An 18,905-nucleotide genomic window follows, 5' to 3' on the forward strand; every position below is an offset into this window, starting at 1 on the left:
CGGCCAGACTAGCTGGAGCCTTCCCGGTGATGTATGTTGTGGGTACCTCCTGTGGGTGGGACCTGGGTGAATAGAGTGTGTGACAATTATGCATTCTGTGTTGTGGATGTCTAGTATCTGGTGGTTGACACAATGACCGAGACAGCCCTGCCCGAAACCGGTATGAATGCAGCTTGGAGTGTTGAATGGCTCGGTACATGTCCCAATACATATAACTTGTTGCGAGTGTCTGGAGAGAAGTGAATGGCCTGAATACCTCATGTGCCTGATTGGCTGCCTGCCTGCATGAATGCCCTTAGTCGTGATTGGATGCTTGAGTGTGACCCAGCGGAATGAATGGGAGATCAACAGTATATCTGGGGACCTCTCACTGCTAGGAATCGTGTTCAGAAGCTGAAGTCCACTACGACGAGTAACTGAAGCTTGACCTTGAAGCCCTGCTGGACGAGAAGAATTGCTGTTGCTCTCCTTCACAATCTGAAAGCTGCTGTGCCTCCAAGGACTGACCCAGAGAGGACTTGGCAAGGCGCCTCTTCCCGATCTATGAGGGACCATCGTGCACAGCTGATCTTTGCCAAGGCTCCCTGGTAGACAGACCTACGACAGGCTGCCGACCCGAGACGGGGACTGCTGCAGAATCTCAAAGAGAAGCACTCGGACTGTTGTCCGCCACTGTCGACGACCGCCGTCGCCGACTGGAGCCGCCGTGCTCCCGATTGCCTAAGAACTTCATTTGATCATCGGACGCTCTCGTCTGCATCGTCGCCCGCTTTATCCCGCTGGAGAAGGCCCAACCGTCGACGCGCCGAGGAGCATCCGCCGGTGGGTTTCCCGCCACCTAAAGACTGCAGAGACGCCGACACCTCGACGCCCTTGCTGGGCCACAGTTCTTAATCCTCTCTTTGCGGTCCAAAACTATCGTCACCGAGGTGCCCCGCACGCCTCTTCCTTGCAGGACGCCAACGCTCTGTCGTCGACGAGCACCGCTAGGAACGAAGCTGCCACTTCACCGCCGTAGTTCAACCTGTTCGCCGTCGGGCGTTCGACCCGTGACTCCTGCTTTAAAGGGAGGGCACTCAAGAAGGGCCGTTGATTCCCCGACACCGAATGCCGAGTTACTCAACGCCCCTTGACGATCCGTGGCTCCTGCTTTAAAGGGAGTCACTCAAGAAGGATCGGTCGACGCATCTTCGAAGAACTCTACTCCACCAGGTACATTGGGGGGGTAAAACCTTAATAGGAGGAAATAAGGCTATTTAACAATATATGGACTGGGCTTGTGCTATATATCTTTATTTTACAGGTTTCCCAGGTGGGGGGGGGGAATCCCCACACCGAACTGTGTCTAGGTAACGGGGCCAGCATTCTGCTTGTTGTTTCAACCATCTTACGTTCCTTCCTATCTCTATTGCTGGTGTCCTCGTTATTGATCTGTGTGACATTTTAACTGTACAGTTGATGCACTTTAATGAGATTCGATAACATTGGTGGTACCACTTTAGAATTGTATATATTTATCATTGTTGATTTCCGAGTACAAAGTGCGTTATTGTGATCGTGTACATACCTTTGAATATTAATTATATAAAGACTGTGTTTTCAGTAATACAGTGTGTGGACATTCGTTTGTGGGGGTTCGGGGACTACACTGTACTTAAGAACCAGCCTGCATCACCTCCTGAGAAGCTAGGCCCTGATTGCTCATCCATTGCTACTGTAATAGAGAATCTTGGCTGGGGTCTTCTCTGCCTCTCCTCTACCATATAGAGAGCGGAAGTACAGACACCCCCTACCAGTCTTTACACCTGCACATCTCCCAATGGCACCACACAGGTGAGTACCTTCAAGTTGATGCTCGGAAAGGAAGCAAACGCCAAGCTCAACCCAAGTTAGGTTAAGAAAGGTAAGAAGTAAGACATGGACTTGCAGATGGTTAAGGCAAAAATGGACCGGGCGCACAAGATATGCAAGGCTGTCCATATAAGGGAACTAGGCCTTTCAGCTGTCAGGTAGGTATAGGAGACTGGGTCACGGTGAGGTGGGGATCCAAAATAGTAAACTGGCAATCCAAGTTCTCTAGCTTGTTCTGTCCCAAGTAAACTTTCTGCAGTGCTGTACAAGTGGATGGCAGAACTATGTGAATCTTCAACATGGTGGTCAAATGGGAGAGATTTAATGAGTTTAGGAGGATCCCAGAGGGTCGTCTGTCAGACCAACGGGTGTTGGTGTGGGTTTCAGTAGCAGGTACCTGGTAACTTCTGCGACAAGCTATTTGGGAATGCCAGACCAGTCATGCTATAAGTTTGGAGGAAGGAGTGTCTGAGGAGAGAGCTGTCCTTGAATGAGGGTAGGAGTCCTGGTGAAGTGTGTGAGGGCTAAGAGGAAGGGAGAAGCATTTGGGGATCTGGAGGGACCACTTTGTCCATGCGATGTGCGAGTGAGGAAAGGGTTCCAATCTGGTTGAAGGATTATAAAATGTATTGAGCGTGAATTTCCTATTGCTCCATTTTGTCATCTTTGTGTGACATTATTCCTTTTGTTGTTCCCTTTGGTCTTTTAGTATTGTCTTTGGAGGGAGAGTTGGTGGTGTTATATTTCTTAATCTTGTTAGAATCTTCCTAGTACAAGATCTCCACATGATTGGGCCGAGGGTGGAACGTTTGAAGGATTTCAAGTCTTCATGTTGTTCGAGCTGAAGAAAGGTGCAGCATCTTCTGGTGGTGGCCTCAGGATTGTACTGTTAGAGTTTAGTGGCAGGAGTGAGGGGCAGTAGTGAGGACGTTAGGGACATCAGTGAGCGATGTTCCTACGGATCTTGGCACCCAAACTGGAAGGAGTCCATGTAGTCCTTGAGTGGTCAGGTAGGTTGCGATGGAGTCGGTTGAATGCCTTGCCATTAAGGATTTTAGAATAGTGAGAAGGAAGAAAAACAAGTTTGTGATTAGCAGGGTTGTTTGGGTCAACCCTAAGGTTTGTTTTTTTTAAACTGGGGAGGATGGATCTCGTAGGACAGGGAAAGGATGAAGAGATGAGGGTGGTGCATTTAGGGAGTACAAGATCCTTGATGGTCTGGGGTGCCAACAGGCCAGTAGGCTGAGACAGAAGGCCAGAGATTGGGTGCCAGTTAATTTGGAGAGGTAGAGGGAAAATTGGAGAGGAACGGGGGATGACCGCAGGAGTGATGGAGAGGAGCAGCAGGAAAAGGATGGTGACTGGCAGGGACTGAGAGGCTGCTAGTTAAGGTAACACAGATTCTTGGCAGTTTCTAGTAGAAAAGCAGCAAGCAAATCAATGGAGAACTTGGCAGAGGAGAGGGTGTGATGGGGACCTTTTGGGAAGCAAGGGAAGTAGGAGTAGTTTCTTGTCAGCGCTGTAATGAGAGGTACAGATTTGCTCAGAGCTGTGGGATGGCAGGGGAGGACAGGGCGTGAGAGAGATAAATGGCACCCAGGATGGGTTGCTAGAAGAAGGCAGCAAATGCAAGCTTGAAGTCTTGGAAGGCATTCTCAGTCCCTAAGAATAGCATGGTGGATATGAGAAAGGGCACAGGGACATGTTAAATGGCTAGAAACTAGATGGGTTGATCTTACCCCATGATTGCTAAGGTATTCATAGGTCTCATAATGTTAGACTGTTTTATATGTGATTTTTTTTTTTTAATGAACTGTAATGATCTTAGGTAGTTTCTTGGCTTCTTTTTAAAACCATGAAATTGTGTAATGAAATGTTAATGGAATGTATGAATTATTGTGGTTAGCTCTGATTGTCTAATGGTTGTGTTGTATCTTTTATGGATTTTTTTATTCAATCCGAAATAAATAATTTACTTACTACTAATTTCTCAGTGGAGTCAACAATGGTGGCGAGCGCCTGGAGTGAGGACCTAACTTGATTTAGAGGGAAAAATAGACACTTCAAAATGTGTGCTTGGCGATCAGAGGGAGAGGGAAGAAGTAGAATAATGAGAGAGTAAATAGTTTGAGTGATTGGAGAGGAAGGGTTAATGGAGGGAGGCAAGCACTCTTGAGGGGAGGGGAAAAAATGTATTGTGGAGGGTAGCCAGGGAGTGGCATTAGAGGGAGGGGACTAGTAGAAGATGGTGAGCCTCTGTCATGGTTGGGAGTCTGAAATGTCCCATGTTTTATTTTATTGAAACTTCAGCCATGGTATCACAACTAAAAGAAAGTTGGTCAGCCATAACTTTTGTTACATATAGAAAACAAACAAATCTGTTCTTCAAAGGAACGTCTCACAATCAAGTATCTAAATGTACTTGCAGACGCATACCTCGAGGTTTTTTTAGCCTCTTGACCAGTTGATGTACAGCCTCCAAGATTACATTTACATACGCGGAAATTTTGTTGATTAGTTGGTTCATTAATCAAGTGATAATTAATTTTACCTCAGGGCTTCAGAAAAATGGAGTCCAAGAAATTGACAATAGCACATGTAAGTTGAATGTCATGACCTGAAATTGCTCGGCGCCACCAATTGGCCATGTCATTGTCCAGAGGAGCATATTTCCCAAGATGACATTTTCGTTGGGTTTTCACCCCAACACATGCTGTTATTAGATGATAAGAAGTTTCCGTGTCGTTGCAGCAGAATCGGCATATGTTGTCAGCAATGTCCTTGATTTTACGTTGCCACAGCATTTCTTTAGATTGAATGGCGTTCAGCCGAAACTTCAAAAATTTTTCACGATATTGTGAGTTTGGACATTTTACTAAATATCGACAAGGTTTGTTCAATTTATGAACTGTGGTTTCTAGTTTCAGCGTGGATTTCAGTTTGTTTCGAAGTTCTAAATTGCAAATCCAGGACCAGTTGTCAAATTTGGTCTTTGCCAACTGTGGTAAGTTAATTAATTCGTCAATTAATATGTCAGCGCTGTTTAGGTAGGTTGCCAAGGCAGTTTTCCAGGCACGAAGTAGATGGTTATTGGTAACTACATGTTTCTCAACCAGAATTTGGTAAGCAGGGGACGGTGCAGCTACGCACATTTTCCTCCAGTCAGTTAATGATTTCCAGATTACAACAGAATGTAGGGAGTTCAAAGATAACTCATAGCGGATCGCGGTGATGGATACATAGTTTGGAAGTCTTAAGACACGCCTCCAGAATATTGCCTCAAGTTTATGCCAGATCTGTGCGGCCAAGTTCCATCCGGCCTCCGCACCAAAGGCGATTGCTGGAATTACCTTTTTGACATAAAATATCAAAACTGGCGACAGACTAAATTTTCCAAATTCTCTGTTTATCTTGGCCCCTTGGATTGCGAACTGGTTCATTCGTGCGATCAGGTCTTGCATCCAATCGTGTTCCTTGATGGAATTATTGAACATGATGCCAAGATAGCGGATGGACTTCACTAATGACAGGGTGTTATTCTCAATGGTCCATTTAAAGGCTTGGTCTTTCCGTGATGTTATTGTACCGATAGCCATTATCTTAGTTTTGTCGACATTCAAGTTTAGGTCATTTTGTTTTAGGTAGTCACTGAGACTACTCAGCAGCCGTTGAAGACCTATCTGGGTACGATCAATTAAGACGAGGTCGTCCGCGTATGCTATGCAGTTTATCGGAGTGTTATTGATTTTTGGAGAAAAGCACTGGACCCGGTTTAGGCAGGCTGGGATGTCTGCAAAAAAGAGCTTAAAGAGCTCAGCTGCCAAAGGGCAGCCTTGCTTCACACCCCTGTGTGTAGGAATTTTTGATGACAAGTCGCCTTGGTTGTTGAGCCTTACTTGAATTGATGTACCGAAATGTAGGGCTTGAATAGGTTCCAATATAGATTTCGGACAATTCCAGGCTTGGAGTTTTGTCCACAGCAGATCACGATTGATCATGTCAAAAGCTTGACGTAGGTCAATAAAAGCAAGGAATAGTTTTTTCCCTGATTGCAAAGTTTCCAGCTTTAAAATAGTTAATATAAGTAACTTGATTTCCACCCCTACTCCCTTAGTAAATCCTGTTTGTCTGATGTCTAGGATCCCTGCGTGCAAAGCCCAACCTTCAAGTTTTTGGCGAAGTGACGAGCCCAAAATTTTTCCGATAGTATCGAGTAGGGCTATCGGGCGATAGTTGTTTGGGATCGCTCGATTTCCCCGCTTGAATATTGGGACCACGATTGCTTCCAGCCATGAATCAGGCATTAACTTTGTGGATTGAATCGTTTTTAACAAGGAGTCATGATCATTTTCTCTATTTCGATAACAGACATGGTTACCTCCCAGACAACACCGGAAGGCTTGAAGTCTGAATTGCATTCTTTTTCGGGCAACTGGTACACTTCAGCAAAGTGCTCTGCCCAGGTTACACTGTTGATTTCATTGGATATGTGAGCCGAGCAACGGGAATTGCCAGAATTTAAGATGTCCCATATCTGCCGGGTGTTTTTGGTTACTAAAATTTTCATCATTGCTTCAGCCTTATTTTGGTCAATGATCATTTTATGCGATTTCAGCCAATGACGATACACCTGACGCCTTTGTTTAATTTCTTTTCTGAGTGTCATGGCCATCGAGGGTGATTTTAAGAGCTTTTTCAGCTGTCGTATATCAGCTCTCATCGTTTTCTTTTGTGCCGAAATGATTGTGCTTGACACGTGTTTGTGAACTATTCCCATTGATCGGGCTGCGATGGTGGTGGACATCATGTTGCTGACCAGAGGTGCATAATTGACGTTTTGATCTGCATAAAGATTGTATAGGTGGTCACTTAGTGCATGGAGTTTTGGACCGTTTATTCGTAAACGATTACCTCCTGCATTTACTGTGATAGGAAGTCCATAGTGTCCTTCGGATAGTACCCACTCCAGAGTACATGAGAGGCGTAAGAGATCATGATCGCTATTCTGCATTTTGACAACCGTTAATTTTGTTATCTTGTCCATCATGTTTAGAGACACCCAAAAATAGTCCAAGATACTATGAGAAGTGTCACGATGCCAGGTTGAAGATGGAGGATCATCTCCTTTTAACATTTCTGTTCACCAAGTGGCAGTTTCGATTTTGTAGTGCCTGCATCCAGGCCTTGCTTCGGCAAGATAGCTCGTGTTCGCCAAGGGGCAAGTATACTTGTCGACTGATGTCAAAGCCAAACCAAGTACAGTTCAGATCCCCACAACAGATTATTGACAAATTTCTGTATTTTATAACAGCGTTGTCTATAAGGCTAGTAATGGCCTTCAGAAATGTGGCAGTACTGATTTTGTACGGATTCCAGTATCCGTTAATAATCAGGAGATTATGCCGCTCATCTATGGTGCCTTGAGTCGATTGCATATGGATCCCCTGAGTAAAGGCGTTTGGATTTCCATTGGTTGTTGATTTTGATCATTGTTAGTAGTCCAGAATAAGGGCGACCTTGTGGATTTTTTACGGCAGGGTTCAGGTGAACTTCAAAGCCGTCTCTCATTGGAGCCTCTACAAGCCACGTTTCTTGTAGACAAATTACAGTCACACGCTGAAGGTCAACTTCGAAATTATTGAAGAGGTGTATAAATCCTCTCGTATTCCATGATATAATCTCCCACCGAGGTTCACAATCAGATAGTTGTGGCTATTGTTTCGTGTTGCGGGAGCGGGGGGTTTGATTATTCCAAGTTGACTTTTGACTATTCTGAAGATTTTGATTGTGTCGTAATGAAATTTCCGCAAGTGACTGCCTTAGCTCCTTGTAACTTATGGAAGCGTCAGCCTTAGATGAAGGCGAGGAGGAGCTGGTGTTAAGACTCTTTGTGGGTGCCGGAGGTTCGGTCGAGATGTCAAAACCAAATGCCAGTAACTCGTCAGAGGCACGCAACATAGTGTTTCGTACAGAGGCAGAAGGAATATGCAAGATAACCTGGTCAGCCATGTATTCAGTTGGATATTCGACAATCTTAATATCGGCTGATTCGATTGTGCGTAGCGATGGAATGCATTTGAGTAGTCTCATCACATTTGCACGGTTGAGATTGACGTCATTATCATTGTCTTGAATGTTTTGAAGACGCAATTTCCCAATTTGTACAGTCGAAGAGGAAGAGAGATTTTGGTGAGCTCTAGAGACATGGTACACCTTCTTGCTTTGTTGTTTAGTACATTTGGGGTTCCATCTAGATGACTGATCGGATACATGTGCAAAGTGATCACGTACACTGTGAGTTTCATTACCAGTGCGTGAGCACAGAGCCGCTAATGCGGACCTTCGGTTTATAGTAGGTTTAGACTGACCCTGAGCAGCAGGAGGGAGAGAGCGTATGCCATCAATGGCAGTCACATTTTGTCTCTCAAGTGAGGCTTCCTGGTCAGAATAAGTAGAGAGATTGCAGAGATCTAATTCAGGATCACTCTCGGAGCTTACGATTGTCTCACTTACAGACTCAGTTCTTCGTCTTTTCAATGAGGGATGGACCGATGCACGAGTTGGTCTTGCAGTTTGCGCAGATATGGGCGGAACTTTGGCTGCGACTTCTTCTGGTATGGTTGTTCGTGTCCCATGTTGTATGGATGTGATCAGAGAGGGCTAGAGATTCCAGTAAGAAGTCAACATTGTGGATAAAGAGGTTGAGGGCTCCAGGAGCTGAAGAAATGAGAGTTGCAAGAGCAGTTGGAGCAAGGCGTTTAACCCGATTTGGGATATTGCCAGTGAGGGGAGAGGTGTTGCAGGTGTGTTTCTGCTGATTAGGAGACCCATGTATTCCATTCTTTGCTACGCAAGAGGATTGGAGAAAAGTAGCAATGTTAGTTGAAAAGATAGGGTGGAAATACAGAGCGAGCCATACAGCTGAGCACCTATAGTCCCCTGGTGAAAGGTAGGGATAGGTTGATGAGGAGGAGCATCATTTTGCTGGTGGGGCATGTCTAGTAATAGAGTGTTGGTTGAAGTGTGGGTGTTGGGGAGCTTTTCCTTAAGGCCCTTTGGTCTGGATCCGCGGGTAGATCGTTCTGATTCAGGTACCACTAGTGATTCTCGCAAGCTCACAAGGCTTTCCAAGTGTTGGTCATGACAGAGCAGCACACGTCTACCTCAAATGTGGTAGATTGGGGCAGTTCACAGGTACAGGACTCTTTTTTCATTCAGTGCCAAATAAGAGAAGTACCTCATACTATATTTGTATAAAAGATGTAATCTGTAGATTAAGAAAAAGGCAAAGAGAAAATCAACACCGAAACAGTTACAAAAACCTTTGTAAAACTGAGCGGTCATAATGTAGCAAGTAAGTCTAGGTTTTATACAAGGATTCTTTTTTAGAGTCAATGTCCTTCCAGACAAAGAAACCGGAGTAACATATATGTATGTATAAGGCTCTTTGGTTCATGGATGCAAGTTCTTAAAAGACCAAGAGGGACAGGTAATGCGAATAGGGTCAGTATTTGACATGAGAGAGTAACCTCATTGTAAAAGTGCCCCTAAGGAGCAGTTCCTGTAATTCAATCGGTGGGAGGTACATAGATGAAAAAAACGATGACAAATTGCCAGCCAGCAGTGGGGGGTAAGGGGGGGTCAAAAGAGCAATACCATGGGACTGGGCTAGCAGTTCTGCAGGAGGCAGTTGTTTCCAGAGGTGGTTGCTGTGCATGTTGTTCACTGACCACCAAGGGCTCCAGTGATGGCACAATCTGGGCAAATGGGACCCCCGGACATTTCAAGAATTATTATTCAAGATAAGATATGGAGATTCCCAGATCAGGAGTCAGCACCAGAGGCACAGACGGGAAAGGGTGGCTGTAGTTGCTGGTGATGCAGAGCTCCCACATCCTCTGGCACAGGATCTGGCTTGTGAGAATGGTTGCTTGATGAGACCCTCACGACAAGCGTATAATGAACACCAGCTGAAGAGAGCACACGGGAGAGGAGCCAGTGTCAGACGATGACCTTAAAGGGGAGGTCAGTGAAGTGGTCACAGCAATGGAGGCAGCACATGCCTCTGGAGTTTCCCAGGTGAGGGGAGACTAAATCAAAGTGCTTCCCTGGGGTCCTCTGGTGAGGATTCTCGGGTCGGTTTGGCTCGGGGTCCTGGTAGCAAAGGGATAATGTGATTAATGCAGGGGATTCATCCCTTCTCCCCAAGGGGGAGCTGCCCCCTTTGGGAGTAGGGAGGGGATCCTGCTACGCAAAACCTTCTCTTGGGGACAGGGTGAGCAGGTTCTCACTTGGGTAGCCTCCCGCTCCACTAAGGGGGCAAGGAGTCTCCATGTGAGAAGTTTGAAATATCCCAGAATCTCAATTGTTTGGATACATGGGGGTTGAACACAACAAAAATGTACAGAGCGTTTAAATGTGCTTGGTTGGGCTGCTGACCCCAACTTGCTTACCTGCAAGGAGAGAATCAGCCTCTGGGAGGAACCAGCTGCTGTAGGAGGCTCGACTGTGCACAACAGAAACCTGCACTGTAGCTTTGAGCCAATCCAGCGATTATGTTGCTTACCTCGTGAGCCGAGCACCCCCAGAGCCCTTTCGGAATGCTGGGGGCAGAGAGCCCACGACACGCCGGTCTCGGCAAGAGAGACCTAACGGTTGTACAACCGCAGGAAACTATTATGGTGACCAGGAATTGAAGGGAGGATGTGATTACAGCTAAATTAACCAGACACAGAGTTTTTGATGCTTGGGGAAAATTAGCATTTTCTGAGAGGTTGCTAGCCACACAAAGGGAAACGCTGAACTTCTCAGCACCTCCGCAGACCCACAAGTGGGAAGCAGCGTCTTTAAAACACCACCTGCGTTCGTAGTCCTGTAGTTCTGATTGCGCATCTTTTGAACATATTACCACCTGAAATTACGTTTGATTTGCACCCTTCATGGTCGCCTGTGCAAAATGTAATTGGCAAGGCGTGGCTTTGAGGGCTCTTTAGTGCAGTTGGACTTCATGAAACAGCCCGAGGCCACAGAATAAGCTGAGGAGGCCACAGACGAAGCTAAGGACCCTACACAGTCATCCCTTAAGGTTATAAATCAATCCACTGTGTAGAAATGTGAAAGGTCATGTGTTTTACCTTAGCACTTATCGGTGCAAACGTGGAAAAACACAGTTGACCTATCGGAATGCGACTGGGATTCCAAGCTGTGTATATATCATTGGATAATGGGACTTCCAAAGTCAGCAGTATACAGCTCAGTTACTGGGTGCAGCGGTATAAGTGAGCCCCGCAATCCACGTGACCATTGCCATCGGTTAACTCGCTTATCACTAATAGCTATGGGCTAATTGTGTCTTGTTTCCATTGCTGCTGTGCCACGGGTTTATTTGATTCTGGGTTTCTAGTTTTTTAATATTCTCAGTACACTGGGAACTTTTTTTCTTTTTGTGCTGTTGGGTCTTGGTTTTGTTTATTTTGTTCCTTGCACAACGTCAAACCAAGGGTTTTCTGACATTCTGCTAAAATGTTATCCAACACCTGCATCGGGTCAGGTAGTGTACTCCATTTGGGTTTGGGGGTCAGGGGTGGATCGTGGGTCTAACGGGTGTTTGATCCCCAGGGAATTGGATGCCTCACACGCTTACCACTGATAGGTGCGTATCGTGAAGGTAGGGGCAGCAGGGACTACAGTTTCCATGGTGTATGACACTAACACAGTGTCTGATTACGGTCAGAACGTGGCACAGGGCTTCTGGCTGGTATAGGCTGCGGGGGCCAGGGGATTGGCAACTGGCAGGGGCCCTGGATGGGCCTAGGTGCCTTGGGTCCACCGGGTATCATTCCCGGGGGGCATGGCAGTTGTCGGCCCATACTTATTTGTCAAGTAAGTGGTGATAGTTTTGATGTGGATGGGCAATGCCTTGTAGAGATGGTTGCTCAGGTATGAGTCCTTAATTTCAAGGACAATTACTTGTTTGCAAGGCAGTGTTGGCTACACTGATATAGAGCTATGTGGTGTCAGGACCATTGCAGGCATGCCAGTTGTGGGTCAACGATGCGGCCCTGTGTGGTATCGCAACTGTCAGTGTTATGGATTATTGGTTTGAGTTCCCTATGTCTAGGTGGATTGATGCTTGCAGCCCCCCCTCCCCACCCCCTGTCTGCAGTCCCACTGCCCTCCTTCTGGATCGGATTGTCTCATGCACGATGATTTGCTAGGGTGGAGGGGGGTTTGGATGGGGGCCGCAGGCCATTCGTGGTGCACGCCATTGTCACGGCCATGGTGGTTCCACCCCATCCTGGGGATGGTCAAGTGTTTGTGTGTTCTTTGTACGGGTCAGGGCTTCCAATGTTATTGCCAGTAGTGTCAGGATTAGTGGAAGTCTCCCTGGGTTGATGCGGAGGATGTAATAACCTGTGTTGTTTACCCCAAGGTGATTCCCTGGTTTGGGTGGAGCAGTCGCAGTATTCAGGTGGGGTTGTTGAAATATGGGTGTGGGAAAAAAAAATAGGTCAAGGGAGCCTCGAGGAGACGGCATATTTGCAGACTGCACTAGACAGCGGCGGAATGTGATTTCCATCACAATCGAAAGGGAGCTCCCGAGCATCTTTCCATTGGCTTCTGCCATAGGTATCGCCATAACTGTGTGAATGGAATTTGTGCGAATGTAATTTTTATGCCTACATGGACAATCGAGGGCATAGCGTTTCTCGGGGGATGGACACAAGAACGTTTTGGGGGGAGTGGCCCTGGACAGAAGGCCTGTGGCAGTAGGTTGGGGCACATTGCATTTAATTGAGTTATGGGATCAACAATTGGGGTCACTGGAAGAGATTTATTGCTCATTTATGTTCTGGTCCACGGTACAGCGTGGAATTGGGAGGCGTCATGCCAGGCGCTCTTTGAGCGGTCCTCACTGGTCTGTGCAATGGAGGAACAGAACTGTGGGTATGGTCGGTTTCCGGGCTCACCTATTTCCCCCTGGCCTGTTCCCGCCACAATCAATTTGGTGATTGATGATGTAACAGTTCATATGTTAATAAATGCGACCTATGCCTTCCAAACAATATCTGTGTCAGGTGTCTCTAACTGGCCCTGCCACATACGTCAGTTATTTGCACCATTTAAGGGAAGAGACCTGTTTTGAGTGCTTTCTGGAATGCCATGTAGACTTGGATGTTTTGAATGAGCGGTTTGGAGAAAGGGAGTTCCAGATTGTTGGCGCCAGGGTTGAGTAGGCAGACCCTCCAATTCTGGCTGATTTAGAGGCAGGGAACCCTAGGAGGAGGGCAGTGCTTGACCTTGGAGTGCGGGCTGTGGGCTACGGCGTAATCGTTTCTTGTAGGCACATTGGCCTGGCTTTGTGCACAGCTCAGTGAGTAATGCACAGGATTTTGAAGGTGGCTGTCGCCCAATCAGAAGCCATTGTAGGGTGTGAAGAGCAGGTGAGATGTGATGCCCTTCATCCGAGGGCAAGGAAGAGTCTGACTGTGGAGTTTTGGACTCTTTGGATTTTCTTAAGTTGGTAGGCTGGTGCACACAGTTATATGGAGTTCGCATAGTCCAGTCTGGCCATGACAATTGACATAACTGCTGCAGGTCTATTCAGGTAGGTGAGGTAAGGGAAGAAGTGTTTCAAAATCCTTAGGTGGAAGTGGCAGGATTTGGATACATTGTTAATGTGGTTTTTGAACGGCGGAACTCCCTCACTCCTGCGCACTTCTAGTTATGCTGCAGGTTTGACGAAGTAATCCAACTAAGTCCTGGTTTGTCAAGGAACCAACTCCAGGGTTCCTGATTGTGAAGACAAATTGTGGGGTTTTGACAAACTGTGGACCTGTAGGCGCTGGTGGGATTGGATAGTCTGATATTTGTTAGTTTGGCAGCTTTGTCAGGTAATGGATGAGTCAGGTTTGTTTTTGTGTTAGACAAGTGGTTTGTTTTATTTCTTTAGTTAAACAGCACTAATGAAATTCAATCTTAAACATAGAGGTGCCAGTTTTAACATATTGACACTTTACACAGCCGACGTGCGTTTCAACGTTAGTCTTTTTCAAGGCTGTGATTTTGTGAGTTGGTGTGGTAATGATACGGTGTACCCAGTGTGGTGATATTCAAGATCAATTAGTATTTGATAATAATCATTTTCATACATGTTTGCATACATTGAAAAGAGTATTTAGAAAACAAAACCAGTTGGAGTAAAACCAATGCGATTTTCAAACAAAGCATGTTGTGACACCCAGGAGAGGTGATTTACCATGTTTGGTGATGGTAAGTGATAGTGACAGAGTGTAGTAATTGGACAAAGTAACATAGCAGTTGGTTATAAATCAAAAAGCCAATTTGCAATATGATTTGTAGCAGGAGAGGAGACGAGAGTACCAAGGAAGGAGAAAAGAAAAACAAGAGTTAATAGTTAGTTAGGGGAGGGCTACAGGAATTGCAATTGCGCCCGTGCGAAGAAGGTTCCAAAGTCTTACCCAACTGAGTTATTTCATGAGCTTCAAAAATGGTGGGCTGGTCCTACCCATTTAGGGGTGCCAAGGGGCTGGATAGCCGTTCTGAAAGAAAGATGGGTATGGTTGAAGGGAGGGATGCACAATGGGACAGATTGGTGGTGGGCATTCGAACAGTGAGGCGCAAGTATGCGTTGCAATTAGGTCTGGCTACCAACTTGCTTGTAGCCGTGGTACAAAATGTAGCTTGTTAGCCTGTAATTGACCGGGTCAGGCCTGACTAATGAGAGGGGTGACTGGGATTTCAGCTATTGGTGCCTTCGGCATCGTGTGAGGCAAGTGTGCCTGAAAATTTGAGCTGTGAGTTAATCAAATGGGCATGCTCATGTTCAAATTCATAAATGTATGCTTAGTGGTTCAGTTGCCACTGTTGGAAATTCGTGTATTCGGTATGCAGGCTGGTGCCTGGTTGCACTGCAGTGGCTGGCGTGTGTGCGCAGCGTCGCTCGTACTGGGAATTGTTTGAGGTCGACAGAGTGAGGGTGAATAGGTGAGCGTATCAATAGTTGCAGCGTGTTGTGTGGGCTGGTGCCTAATCACATGAGGCGGGCTGCGATGGTGTGGAGCGGCGCCCGTTAGGGTGGTGCTTGGTAAAATTACCTGTGAGAAACGAGGGAGGAATGAGGCATGGTGCATGTCGTCAGACACCTAGAATAACAACGAGCCGCGTGCGCGAGCGGCTGTATTTGAGAATTAGCAGTAATGCGTGAAGTGAGGGATGGAGCAGCTAGAGTCTGCAACGGACGTGGCATCAAAAACACAAAGCCTACCTTGGCCGGTTGGCAATTGTGTGTCCCGGAGATGCGGAGGCGACGGTCGTCTGGCGGGATTGCACGTTACTTCCTGTAGCTAAGGAAGGTGTGCTCTAATTGGTTAAGGAATCGAGCAATTTGATTCGTTGGAAGAGAGCAGCCCACGGATAGGCTGCTCTGTTTGTGGATGTTACATTTGTGTTAAGTTGCTGGCTAAAGCACGGGCAACGTAGGAAACCATTGCTAAGGCATGTATTGTGTGGTGTGTACCCGGATGGTAATGTGGGTGAGGTTACATGCTCCATGCAAGGTCACATGGATTGTGGACCGATGGATTGTGGACCGATTGAAAGGTGATCTAGATCAGGGGACAGATTAGGGGCCTCAGTGGGTTAAATTGGGTGGATTGGAAGAAGAGGGAAATAAGGTTGCCACTTGTTAGATTGGCAGGGGGAAAGAATGGGAACAGTCGTGGACAGTAGAGTATGGTGAGGAGGACGGGTTGTCCAAGGTTAAGGTGACTGAGGTATGCGGTAGGTTGATAGGGCAAGGTTACTGGGTAAAATAAGGGCGCGGCTACCCGCCACCAGGTAAGGTTTAGGGGGTGTGTGGTGCCAATTAGGTGGGTTACTGACATTGATATCACTGGTAGGTATTTTGAAAAAGAATCATACAGATTTCGAACGGTCTTAACATTTTCATAAGAATACATGGAAGTCGTGGTCACTGTTTAATCCATAGGTGACAGATCGATATTTACATATCAGCTTTGCTTCCTTCTGACGTAGTTGTAGTTCATGGTCTCCACCTCTTATGTTGATTGGGATTTTCTCCAGGCCCATGAAGGTGATATCTTCCTTGTTGTCCCACTGGTGTTTTTCTTGCCAGTGTAGTGCCAGTGGGTATCTGGTATCCTGAGAGTGAAGGGAGTTTAGGTGCTCCCTGATCCTTGTTCTGAGCTCTCTTTTTGTGCTTCCAATGTATTTGCGGTTACAGACACAGTTGATAGCATAAACCACGAATTTGGATTTACAATTAATAAATTGTCCAATCATATGTGTATCAGTAGTACTGAAAGTTACAGCTTTGGTCGTGGTGGCAAATTTACACATAGAACAGGTTCCACATTTGTAAAACCCTACTGGTTTGTTGTTAGTGAGCCAGTTTGTGCTAGTTTTGGAGATTGGTGCCATAAATGATGGACTAAGGATGTTTTTGAGTGTTCTTGCTTTAGTAAAGGTTAGAGTAGGTTTCTCTGGGATCCATGCTTTGATATCTTCATCAATTGCTAAAATGTGCCAGTGTCTTTTTAAGATCTTCTGTACTCGGTGACTATCACTGCAAAATTGAGTGATGTATCATATTGGGCTGTCCTTTGTTGCCTCTTTTCTGGTATGTACCTTAGGAGTCAGGAGCGTGCTTCGTTCTCTGTTGTGGGCCATGCTTATAGCTGCTTGGATTGATTGTTCCGGGTATCTTGTTTCTTGGAAGTGTTTGCTGAGTGTTATGCATTCCTGTCCAAATGCTGGCAGGTCACTGCAGTTCCTTTTTGCTCGTAGGAATTCCCCTTTAGGGATATTGTTGATAATCGATTTCTTGTGGCAGCTTGAGGCATGAAGGACTGAGTTAACTTCCGTCGGTTTTCTGAAGGTCGTAGTCGTGAGTCTTGTACCCGTTGGTGTGATGGTGATGTCTAGAAAATCAATGTTAGCCTTGCTTGAGGAGCCTGTTAGTTCAATGCCAAAGTTGTTTTTGTTAAGATAGTTTGAATGAGTCAAGTTCCTCCTTGGTTCCACTCCAGATCATCAAAATATCGTCAATGTATCTCATCCAAGTGTGGATCAGTTTGTTGAATTTGTGGTTAGTGAATGCATGCACTTGCTCGTAGTGGTGCATGACAAGGTTGGCCATCGAGGGTGCGTATATAGCCCCCATTGCTATACCTTTTGTTTGCTTATAGTATTGCTGATCAAATAGGAAGATGGTATTGGTTAGTGAAAATTCCAGAAATTCTTTTGTGAGTTCCAGGTGCGACCAGAATGAGGCTGATGCTTTAGTAAAGGCAAAGTCAATGGCCTTGAGGGCTAGTCCATGATCAATGGACGTGTACAGGGCTTTCACGTCAAGAGTAACAGGAGTGCAGTCATTGCTCCATACAATTTCTTTTAAAATCAGCAAGGTGTGCATGGTGTCGCGTAGAAAGTTAGGTATCTTGGGTACCTCGGGTACCAGAACATTGTTAATGTATTTATTCAAAGGTTCAGTGATCCATCCTATTCCGCTCAGTATTGGTCGTCCTTCCGGTATAGGGTTAAATGTTTTATGGATCTTGGGTAAGAAGTAAATTGTTGGCCTCCTGGGGTGTGAAGGTTGTACATATTTCATTTCATCATCTGATAGGAGTCCATGTTTGTGCCATTTGGTCAGCATGTTGTTAGTTTCTGTTACGATTTCATTTGTAGGGTTCCTATTTATGGTGTCATAGCATCCTGGGGTGGTGACGTGGGTGATGGCCATTCTGACGTAGTCAGCTCTGTCCATTATGACCACGTTGCCGCCCTTGTCGGCTTCCTTGATTACGATTTGATGGTTGTCCTGTAATCTTTTGAGTCGAGTCGTTCTTTAGTGGTAATGTTATCATCTCTCTTTGAGGGATTCCGTCTTACGCGATCTTCTAGTACTTGGAGGTCTCTTGTAACTGCCTGGCTGAAAATGTCTATCACGTTATCACCTTGGAAATTAGGGGTGAACTTGGATTTCTGCTTCATTTCTGGTATCTTTAAGTTGCTTTCCTCAATATTGAGATCCTGCAGGGTCTGGAACATGGTCTGAGTTTCTCTGTCTGGTGATTGGTCTAGGTTGGTCAAGAGATGTGTACATTCTAGGTGTTCCATGTCTAAGATGCTCAAGGGCAATGTTATAGGTTTGGGTTGTTTCCATTTCACTTGTTTCGAAAAAAAATTCTTTAACTTAAGTTTCCTGATGTATTTAAATCGGTCAATTTGTGCATTCACAAAGTTGGTGTGCTTGGCTGGTGCAAAGGAAAGACCTTTGTTCAAAATTTCTGAGTCATGTTCCGATAGGGTATATTTGGTGCTCCAAGGTAACACACCTAGTGACAAACCTCTCCAAATATACCCTATCTTCCTATTTGATCAGCAATACTATAAGCAAACAAAAGGTATAGCAATGGGGGCTACATACGCACCCCCTGTAAAGTGCATGCATTCACTAACCACGAATTCAACAAACTGATCCACACTTGGATGAGATACATTGACGATATTTTGATGATCTGGCGTGGAACCAAGGAGGAACTTAACAAAAACAACTTTGGCATTGAACTAACAGGCTCCTCAAGCAAGGCTAACATTGATTTTCTAGACATCACCATCACACCAACGCGTACAAGACTCACAACTACGACTTTCAGAAAACCGACGGAAGTTAACTCAGTCCTTCATGCCTCAAGCTGCCACAAGAAATCGATAATCAACAATATCCCTAAAGGGGAATTCCTACGAGCAAAAAGGAACTGCAGTGACCTGCCAGCATTTGGACAGGAATGCACAACACTCATCAAACGTTTCCAAGAAAGATGATACCTGGAACAATCAATCCAAGCAGCAATGAGCATGGCCCACAACAGAGAACGAAGCACGCTCCTGACTCCTAAGGTACATACCAGAAAGAGGCAGCAAAGGACAGCCCAATACGATACATCACTCAATTTTGCAGTGATAGTCACCGAGTACAGAAGATCTTAAAAAGACACTGGCACATC

This window comes from Ambystoma mexicanum, chromosome 13 (assembly GCF_040938575.1).
Source record: "Ambystoma mexicanum isolate Mex_15411 chromosome 13, UKY_AmexF1_1, whole genome shotgun sequence".
NCBI classification, from domain to species: Eukaryota; Metazoa; Chordata; class Amphibia; order Caudata; family Ambystomatidae; genus Ambystoma; species Ambystoma mexicanum.